General features: G+C 43.9%; 1 long non-coding RNA gene across 1 annotated transcript; it reads left to right on the top strand.

Moving 5' to 3' along the window:
* The first annotated feature begins 7,762 nt into the window (after positions 1–7,762).
* Positions 7,763–9,940, top strand: LOC149523320 (uncharacterized). Its single transcript, XR_016347144.1, has 3 exons — positions 7,763–7,910; positions 9,215–9,352; positions 9,561–9,940. It is a non-coding gene; the product is annotated as an uncharacterized LOC149523320 (long non-coding RNA).
* Positions 9,941–10,389: the final 449 nt, after the last annotated feature.

Below are 10,389 nucleotides of genomic sequence, written 5' to 3'. Positions count from 1 at the left end.
TTCAAGGTGTGGGTGTACCATGGATTTGAAACAGTGGCATGATGATATTTATCATGTTATTATTCATCCCTTTTCCTAGTGGTTCCTAACATACCATTAGCATTTTTAACTGCAGCTGCATGTTGAACAGATGTTTTTAGAGGACTATCCACAATGACTCTGAGATTTTTCTTGAGTGCTACAGCTAATTTAAACCCCATCAATTTGCATGTACAACAAGGATTATGTTTTCCAATGTGCCGTACCCAGGTACAGTAATGGAGTTCACAATAAGGAAGGCAAATAATGTCCAGTATAGCCGGAGAACTTTCATTCTTCATTCTTTTAAAATTAGCCTCAGGAAACTTTTGATCAGTTTGGATCGCTGATTGGGTTGTTAGCACCATATACCTGTGCTTCACTTACGACATCGCGTCAGTGGGTGGTTGACTGTATCAACTGTCTTCTCAATATACAAGGTGAGGAGACCATGAGCAGGTGTAAGTAACTCTTCACTTTCTTTCATTGTTGTAATGACCATTTTTTCCATCTGTAATTCTTTCTGTCTTGTTAGCGACACTTATATAACAGAACGATTGGGGCCTTGTAAGTACATTGCTGGAAGAGAACTGCACAAATAATAAATAAACTGCAAATATTAGAGGGTGGACAAAATATAGCACACAGGCCAGATCTGCCCTTCTCCCCAGAATTTCTGTCTGGAGCGCTCAGCTGATTAGCAAGCATGCCAGCAGCATGTGTTCAGCTGCCCCTCTCCGACCTTGCTCCATCCTATCTGCTGCTAGTGGTGTGTGGAGGGGAGGTGAGCAGGGAGACATGCAGAAATCAGGGTGACCCTTTTGCCCCTGTCATCATCTCTGCAGAGCAGAGTTTGGGGAGAGGGACACATACAATAGTGCTGCTCCAGTCTGAAGTATGGTGAGTAACGGAGTGCCTATCTAAAGAGGCACTGTTTCTAAGATTTCTCTGGCAGCCAGCATGTCCCTCTCTCTCTCTCTCTCTCTCTCTCTCTCTCACACACACACACACACACATTGTCTCACACACACTCTCTCCCCCGCCATATGCCCATATGCCCCCGCTCTGCAGAGTGGGGTGGGGAGAGGGAGATGACAGAGCAGGACAGCTTTCCCTTAAAGAGACAGTTCATGATTTAGAAGTGAGCGAAGAGCCTGGGTTTCCTACCTAAGCTTTTGGTCAGCCCCATCTCTTTTACAATGAGAGTTCAGTGGAGGGATTCTCCTCCAAATCAGAACCTCAGATCAATCTACATGAGTTGTGCTTGACTATGAGATTAGATTGAAATACTGAGAGCAGAGTGGCTACTGAAACCAGATATACAGAGAAAGATGCTCCACACAGAATACAGTGCCTGTTTAATCCTGTATGAATCACAATGAATCACATGCCATTACCGTTAACTTTCAGACATAGGGGCTACGTCTAGACTACATCCCTTTTTCGGAGGGATAAGGGATCTTTCGGAAAAGGCTTAATTTTCCGCAAGATCAGCATCTAGACTGGCGCTTTTCTCCGGCAAAGCTCCGTGCCGAAAAAAGCTGCAGCCATTTTTATGCTAATGAAGCAGGGGAGATTTAAATCCCCGCTTCATTAGCAATTGCGATAGGTCTAATTTACATCCCTTTTCCGAAAAAGGGATGTAGTCTAGACATAGCCTGACGGTAAAATTCTGACTCCGTTAAAGTCAACAAGAATTTCGTCATTGGCTTTAGTGGGGCCAAAATTTCACACACAGCTGGTAATAACATACCCCATAGATCCTCCTGTATGATTATCTATGGATCAGAGGTTCAGTTTTATTAAATGTTGCCATACTTTTTCTCCTTTTCTCTATCCTAGGTCAGTGCACTAACCTGGGGTCAGCAGAGGAGGAGCTGAGTTGTCTCCGTGAGGCACTAACAACTCCAGACCCTGAGGCTCTGTTTCAAGCATCTTCCAAAATGGCTAAGGTAACAAACATTAGGTGACTGTCGTAGTGGCTGTGCACCATTCATTTCCCCTTGTCCAGAGGACTGGAAAAGGGCAAATCTAGTGCCCATCTATAAAAAGGGAAATAAGAACAACCCAGGAAACTACAGACCAGTTAGTTTAACTTCTGTGCCTGGGAAGATAATGGAGCAAGTAATTAAGGAAATCGTCTGTAAACACTTGGAAAGTGGCAAGGTGATAGGGAACAGCCAGCCTGGATTTGTAAAGAACAAATCATGTCAAACCAATCTGATAGTTTTCTTTGATAGGCTAACGAGTCTTGTGGATAAGGGAGAAGGGGTGGATGTGGTATACCTAGACTTTAGTAAGGCATTTGATACAGTCTCGCATGATATTCTTATCAATAAACCAGGTAAATACAACTTAGATGGGGCTACTATAAGGTGGGTGCATAACTGGCTGGATAACCATACTCAGAGAGTAGTTATTAATGGTTCACAATCCTGCTGGAAAGGCATAACAAGTGGGGTTCCACAGGGGTCTGTTTTGGAACCGGCTTTGTTCAATATCTTCATCAACGATTTAGATATTGATATAGAAAGTACGCTTATTAAGTTTGCAGATGATACCAAGCTGGGAGGGGTTGCGACTAATCTGCAGGATAGGGTCACTAATTCAAAATGACTTGGACAAATTGGAGAAATGGTCTGAGGTAAATAGGATGAAGTTTAAGACAAATGCCAAGTTCTCCACTTAGGAAGGAACAATCAGTTTCATACATACAGAATGGGAAGCGACTGTCTGGGAAGGAGTACGGCAGAAAGGGATTTAGGGGTTATAGTGGACCACAAGTTGAATATGAGTCAGCAGTGTGATGCCGTTGCAAAGAAAGCAAACATAATTCTGAGATGCATTAACGGGTGTTGTGAGCAAGACACGAGAAGTCATTCTTCCGCTCTACTCTGCGCTGGTTAGGCCTCAATTGGAGTATTGTGTTCAGTTCTGAGCACCGCATTTCAAGAAAGATGTGGAGAAATTGGAGAGGGTCCAGAGAAGAGCAACGAGAATGATGAAAGGTCTAGAGAACATGACCTATGAGGGAAGGCTGAAGGAATTAGGTTTGTTTAGTTTAGAAAAGAGAAGATCGAGGGGGAACATGATAGCAGTTTTCAGATATCTAAAAGGGTGCCATAAGGAGGAGGGAGAAAACTTGTTCATCTTGGCCTATGGGGATAGAACAAGAAGCAATGGGCTTAAACTGCAGCAAGGGAGATTTAGGTTGGACATTAGGAAAAAGTTCCTAATTGTCAGGGTAGTCAAACACTGGAATAAATTGCCCAGGGAGGTTGTGGAATCTCCATTTCTGGAGATATTTAAGAGTAGGTTAGATAAATGTCTATCAGGGATGGTCTAGACAGTATTTGATCCTGCCATGAGGGCAGGGGATTGGACTCGATGAACTCTCAAGGTCCCTTCCAGTCCTAGTATTCTATGATTCTATGATTGTTTTATGCTTTTGTGATGTCTTTCCACACTTGGAGCGAGCTATGGGAGTGAGGCATTCATGGGTAATCAGTAACATGCTTTTCATAGGTATATGCTATGAATGCCATGTAAAAGACAAACAGATTCCAGACAGTTGCATGAACATGCCCATGCATGTGCGCGCGCACATCCATCCATCCATCCATCCATCCATCCGGGGTAAAATATGTGAGCGGGACATCAAGCTGAGAAACCAGTCTTGGCACCTTGTGTGTTTACCTGAACCTATATTTGTGTGCATGCATCTCTTTGCATATTTTTATATTTTGTGAAAAGATGTCATGTACATAATAGAATATAAACTGGAAATTTACATCCTGTTTGTCCCATACAATGTTGTGCTAACTGTACAACCTAAGATCTAACCTGATATTATTAGTGTAGAATAGAGATGTGGTAGCTAGAAAGATTACAGAGAAAATTTTAATTGCAACTGCCTTGCCAGATAGGAGCCCAATTAGCAATTTGCTGATGAATACATTATTTTCCAATACAGCTCTTAGGCCTCCTTTCTTAAAAGTACTGGAGCCGACTATCATTGCAATCTTTCCTGTTTTTGATCTGTCCACAGGTGGTTAGTAAGTACTTTCCCTCTGAACAAGCCACAGATTTTATTGAGGCCATACTGGATGGTATGCGGTCTGCTAGCCCCTCCTGTGCCACAGCAGCCGGTCTGTGGATGAAGATCATCCTGAAGGAGTGTGGAGGTGCCATGCTGGATGAGGTAAAATAGAAGCTGGAGAGGTTTTTCTGGCTAACCTGCAGGCTTTCAGGTCTTTGCCATCATTTGCAGTGAACACAAGTCTTGCTGTTTCTCCCCCTGGGATTGGAAGTTAATTCCATCTGTGTTCCTATCCTGAGTCAGGCAATGGGGGAATCAACAGCAGAAGACAGAGATAATCTAACGGTACATCTGCACTAGCTCGTTAGTTCGAGCTCGGTAGGGTAATGAGGGCAAGCGGAGTTGCAAATGAAGCCCGAGATTTAAATATCCCGGGCTTCATTTGCATGTTCCCTGGCGCCACCATTTTTAAATCCCCCTTACTCCAAACTCCGTGCCCGCGGCTACATGCGGCATGGACTAGGTAGTTCAAATTAAAGATCCTAATTCGAACTACCGTTACTCCTCATGGAATTAGGATCTTTAATTAGAACTACCTACTCCGTGCCGCGTGTAGCCGCGGGCACGGAGTTCAGATTAAGGAGGATTTTAAAATGGCAGCACCCGGGAACATGCAAATGAAGCCTGGGATATTTAAATCCTGGGCTTCATTTGCAACTCCGCTTGCCCTCATTACCCTACCTAGCTCGAACTAACGAGCTAGTGTAGCCGTACCCCAAGGGAAAAGGAAGATGCTTGATTAGTTGTCTATCTTGTTGTCACAGTTTCCAGCCATGAAAGGCTTGGAAAAATTAGACTCCGAGTAAAATGCAAAAAGAGAATATCCGGCCCCAAGAGACAAGCTAAGTGAACTACATCTTCGGGCCTCAGATAATGAGGGGTCTCTAAAAATACCCCCAAATTACTAGTTTTTACTTGCCTCTTTGCCTATGTATAGATAGATAGATAGATAGATAGATAGATAGATAGATAGATAGATAGATAGATAGATAGATAGATAGATAGATAGATAACTTTATTATTTCTCTTTTCATTGTCCTTTCTGTTAGAATAATACATGTTTTTTTGGAAATGCAATGAGGCCTCTTTAACTTGACATAGCTTAGGGCCTCAGCATGTCTTAACCCGGTGTTGCAGCCAGGTATGGGCAGAGATATGCATAATTTTTGTGGATTAAATCTATGCAGCCATGTCTAAATACTTGTTTTTTGAAGGGAGGAATTTCTACAAGAACAGCAAATTGCTAAACGACTAAATAAAGGTTTTGGCTCTGCAGAATGAATGCAGAGAATGGAAAAGGGACATTTTTTCTGGTTTTATTCTGTCCAGGTGCCAGCTATCCTGAGGAGAATATACATTCATATGCCTACCATCAAGCAGGGTAGCTTGAGGCAGTTCCTGGTGGAGGCAGTGTCCATTCTAGCCCACCATCACCTAGAGGCAGTGATCTTCAGCCTCCTCACCAAACGTCTGCCGATGGACAGGTATATACTGCTCCTTACAGTGTTCATTTTGGTAACCATGGATCCCACAGCTTCACTGGAAGATGTAAGGCTTCATTTAAGCCACAGACAGGTTGAGATAATTCCTAAAGGTTAATAGCTTGGGTCTTTCTGCAGAAAGGTCCAAGACCATGTCAAGGTGGGTGCAGGGAGAAATTAAGTTTCATTCTGTTTCCATTAATTAATAGTTGCTTTGGCATCCTAAAGACTTCCCTTTACTGGCATCACTGGAGTGGACTTTTGCCTCTCCAGACCCCTGAACTAACATCACCCTGGAAATTGCCAGTGACTGTTCGTTTTCTGGTAGCATGAAAGCTTCAAATCCAAATTCCTGGCTGATTAGCAAGGATAGGGCACCAGGCTTTTGGTATCAGGAAGGGTATGGCTGCTGGAATGGAGTTGTCATTCTTGGTACTTAAAGACAGGGCGGTAAGCATATCTATCATTTCATTCAAACATCCCTAGCTGAATTATCAGTCATCTGTGCTGGAATCTAAGAACATAAGAACTGCTGTAGTGGGTCAGACCAAATGTCCATCTAGCCCAGGATCCTGTCTTCAGACAGTGGCCAATGCCAGGTGCCCCATAGGGAGTGAACAGAACATGCCCATTCTGGCAAATAGAGGCCAGGGAATGCCATTTGTGAAGAGGTCATGGGCTAGCCACAAATATTTGTTCTCATAGTTGTACATCCAGTTAGTAGGAAGATCATTTTTCTTTCTTCAACTTGTCTCCCAGGCCCTAGATCTTTGGGCATCATATGCTCATGATTCCATATCTACTGAGAAGTAGGAAAACAGGAACTGTGATTAGAGCTCTGTGTCCTTTCCTTCTGAAGTCTAGCATTAATGGTTATGGTGCAGTAAGGCTAGGGTTGTGTCTATACAGCACCCTAAACTTGAAATAAGATGCACAATTTGCACTCCGCAAATTGCGTATCATATTTTGCATAGCCTATTTTGAAATGTGGCGCTTCTACACAGCACCAAATGTCGAAATAATGTGCTATTTCAAGCCATCCCTTATCCCTCATGCAACAAAGTTTATTGGGATGGCAAAATAGTGTGCCCATTATTTTGAAAAATATTTCAAAATAACGGGCTGCTTCTGTAAATGTGGGGTAGGTATTTCGGGATACCTCCAGGATCCCAAAATAGTCATGCACTGTAGAAATGTAACCTGAAATGTAACTTAACTTAGTTCTGTAACTAGAAACTCAATATGTAAAACATGAGGACCATATAAGGAGGACAGCACTCTGAACTTGCTCATCATAGGCAGGGCTTGACAAATAATACAATCTACTCATCCATGGCGTGTAGATTGTAACCTGGAAGAGCCGGGTTCGGGCGATCTGTGCATGCGCAGATCGCCGGACAGCGCGGCTGGTGAGCCCTGATCATAGTCAAGGAGAAAATGTGTTCTTTACTTGAATATGATGCATATAGTCAGAGCCACAAAAGTCTCCAGGGGTCACATATAACCTATGTTAAATTGCAGTAACACCACTGAGCTGTGGAGATCTCTGGGGACAGATCCCTTGCTCGCCCCTCAAGTCCTGAAGGTCCTAATAGAAAGAATAAAGACTCCAACAAGCCAAGAAGGAAGCATGACCTCAGAGACAGAAACTGACCTGCATTTAGCAGCTGCTGCACCTCTCACAGTAAGTTAGACGACAGACATGTATTTCTCTGCTTTGTGACAAACATGCTGATGGAAAGCTAGATGAGTGGTATAATATTGTCATCTGGGCACTTCTTTTCTGAAGTACTGTTTCCTGGATTCCAGCTGTGCTTTCTGTGGCAGATTTAGAGTATGTGGCTGATTCACTTAATAATATCTGGCAATTAGAAAGTCTTTGAATCAGATTTCTTACAGTGCTTTGCAAATGTTTTGTGCAACTCATAACATGCCTTGATAGGTCCTACACATTTTTACAGCTATGGGACACTAAGGCACACATGGAGTGAATTGCTCTCGGTCATTCATCAAGTTAGTGACAGGAGTGAGAATTTAGTCCAGCAGGTATCAGAAGGGGAGAGCGTGTGATAGTGTTAGGAAGAGACCTCTTCTTTTACCATGCTCTCCTTTCAGGCAACATGTGCCATCTTTGAAGTGGTGTCAGCATTGCAGTTGAGCAAAACTGTGCAGGAGCTGTTCCCGGAGTTGTTCACTGTTCTTCTGCAGCAGATCAGCCAAACCCTAGGACAAAAGATGCCTTTGCCCAGGATGAGACGCCGAAGGAGGTTATTTAGAAAAGGACAACAACTATGTGAGGGCAACCCTTGCAGGTAATTAGAAGAAAGGGAGCAAAACAAAGAGAATCCCAGTACATTTGTGTGACACTCCCCAGGAGTTCTCAGGGTTATGAGGCACCTTACCATCACCTGCTTTTAATATGAGAAAGTCTTGTTTGTGCTTGCTATAGGTCAGTTCCCTGAAACCACCAAGCTCTGGCAACACAAACACTACTATCTAGGCCTCCTCAGGCCTCAGTCTCTTTGTCCTCTCTTTCTGACTACCGCTTAGAGAATCTCTATCAACAGATTCTCCTCTAAGAGAAGTCTCCCTGCGATTTACGTGCATCTCCCCACCAATCGGCTTTCCCCCATCTCTTAGTTTAAAAACTGCTCTACAGCCTTTTAAATGTTTAGTGCCAGTAGTCTGGTTCCACCCTGGTTTAGGTGGAGCCCATCCTTCCTGTATAGGCTCCCCCTCTCCCAAAAGTGTCCCCAGTTCTTGATAAATCCAAACCCCTCTTCCCTACACCATCGTCTCATCCATGCATTGAGACTCTGAAGCTTTGCCTGCCTACCTGGTCCTGCGCATGGAACTGGAAGCATTTCCAAGAATGCCACCATAGAGGTCCTGGATTTCAGTCTCTTTCCTAGCAACCTAAATTTGGCCTCCAGGACATCTCTCCTACCCTTCCCTATGTCATTGAGACCTACATGTACCACGACCACCGGCTCCTCCCCAGCACTACACATAAGTCTATCTAGATGCCTCTAGCATTTTGTCTCTTTTGCTCTCTGTTTCCCTCAAACACTCCTGTGGATGTCCCTTTAGGCAGATTCCTTATTCATGGGAGAATAGGTTTGTTGATTCTATAGCCCCACTCTAGCCAGGCAATCAGGTACATTTCTATCCAATTAGGCTTTCTCTGGGGAAGCTAATTAGTACTAGTAGTTACCAGAGTGCTGACCCCAAGTACAAGCTCTCAGCACCCTGTCACATCTCGCTGGACATAGGGCCCCAAAATATCCATTAGTGATCACTAATCTCTCTGTGTCCCAGCTTTTGGGGTCTGATTGTGAATTTTTTCCATATTACTGTACTGTGCTAGTGCCCATACACCTTGCAGATAGGAGAAAGTGACTGCAAAATGTTGTCCACAGCAACACTAGTAATATGAGATGTATGAGACTGAAATACCTCCTGGGAATTAAGTCCTTCCAAAAACAGTGGTCCCCAGGATACTGTCAATGGATGAACTGTCAATGAACAACAGACCTGACAAGTAACTGGGGTTTCCTGACTGCTTAGGCAGTGCCTTTCTATTGGTTACTACAGTTCTGTGCCTCTTTTCCCCCAGGCTTTCTATTGAAGCATTAGAGGCTGTGCTTCTCAAGGCTATGAATGAGAAGCTGATACGAACTCTCTGGAAGCAGAAAACTTGGATGCTTCTTGAAAATCCGCAGACTCACCACGAGGGGGTGTGTTTGCTGGTGAGGTAAGAGATCTAGGAGACAGCACTTCATCCTCAGGGATCGGCAACAAATAGAGTGACTGACAGGGAACTTTCAGGTATAGCTTTGTGCGGGGTGCCCTGGGTGAGAAACACAGAGCTTCCATGCGTAGGTTTTAGAGTTGTATGGTCATAGCAGCTAAGCTTTTGAAGTGCACAGTCTGCCCCATAAGTGGTTCCTTTTGTCTTCCAGGGTTCTGCAAAGATCTGGACTAATAACAGTGGAGATCATACAGAGCCTCCTTCCCTGGGTAAATTCCCCATCAGAAAAGCAGCGAGTCACCAGCACAGCTTTCTTTGCTCAGGTATGAGCAGTTCCACCATTAGGCTGTTATCTGTTGTTTACCTTTCTCTGAGGAATTGTACAGTTCAGTTCATAGGAATTCATTGTAGATAGTAGAATGTGTCCTTTATAAGGAAATCTCATAAGGAACTTCATTACACCTTTCTTAATCATTTTCTCTTTGTTATTTTTGGGGCCTATACTAGCCTAGCCTAGCTGCCTATTCTAGTTGCTGGTTAAGAGAGAGTGAGCAAGATATAGATAGGCTACGTCTACATTGGCAAGATTTTGCGCAAATAGGGTATGTCTACACTACAGCACTAATTCGAATTAACTTAATTCAAATTAGTTAATTTGAAATAAGCCAATTCGAATGAGTGCATTTAGACCTAAAAACTAATTCGAATGAGCATTTTGCTAATTCGAAATAGCATGTCCACATTGAGTGGACCCTGAACCGAAGTTAAGGCTGGCCAGAACCAGTGCCGTCAGGGCATCAGGTTAGGACTTAAGGTGTGGAGCTGCTTCCTCAGGCTAGCCGAGGGCTGTGCTTAAAAAGACCTGACCCCCACCCCGGACAGACAGTTCTCAGGATTCCCCGCTTGCATGTCTAACTCGATGGGGACATCAAAGCAGTCCTGTCTTGGAGTGCCCTGAATGCCCACACTCGGCACATTTCAGCACTCGACCATCAGCCCGGCTGCACTTGCCGCAGGCTGCCATCTGGGGGAGGTCAATC

Source organism: Pelodiscus sinensis, chromosome 18 (assembly GCF_052426305.1).
Source record: "Pelodiscus sinensis isolate ZL-2025 chromosome 18, ASM5242630v1, whole genome shotgun sequence".
NCBI classification, from domain to species: domain Eukaryota; kingdom Metazoa; phylum Chordata; order Testudines; family Trionychidae; genus Pelodiscus; species Pelodiscus sinensis.
This window is presented reverse-complemented; position numbering and strand designations above follow the sequence as displayed.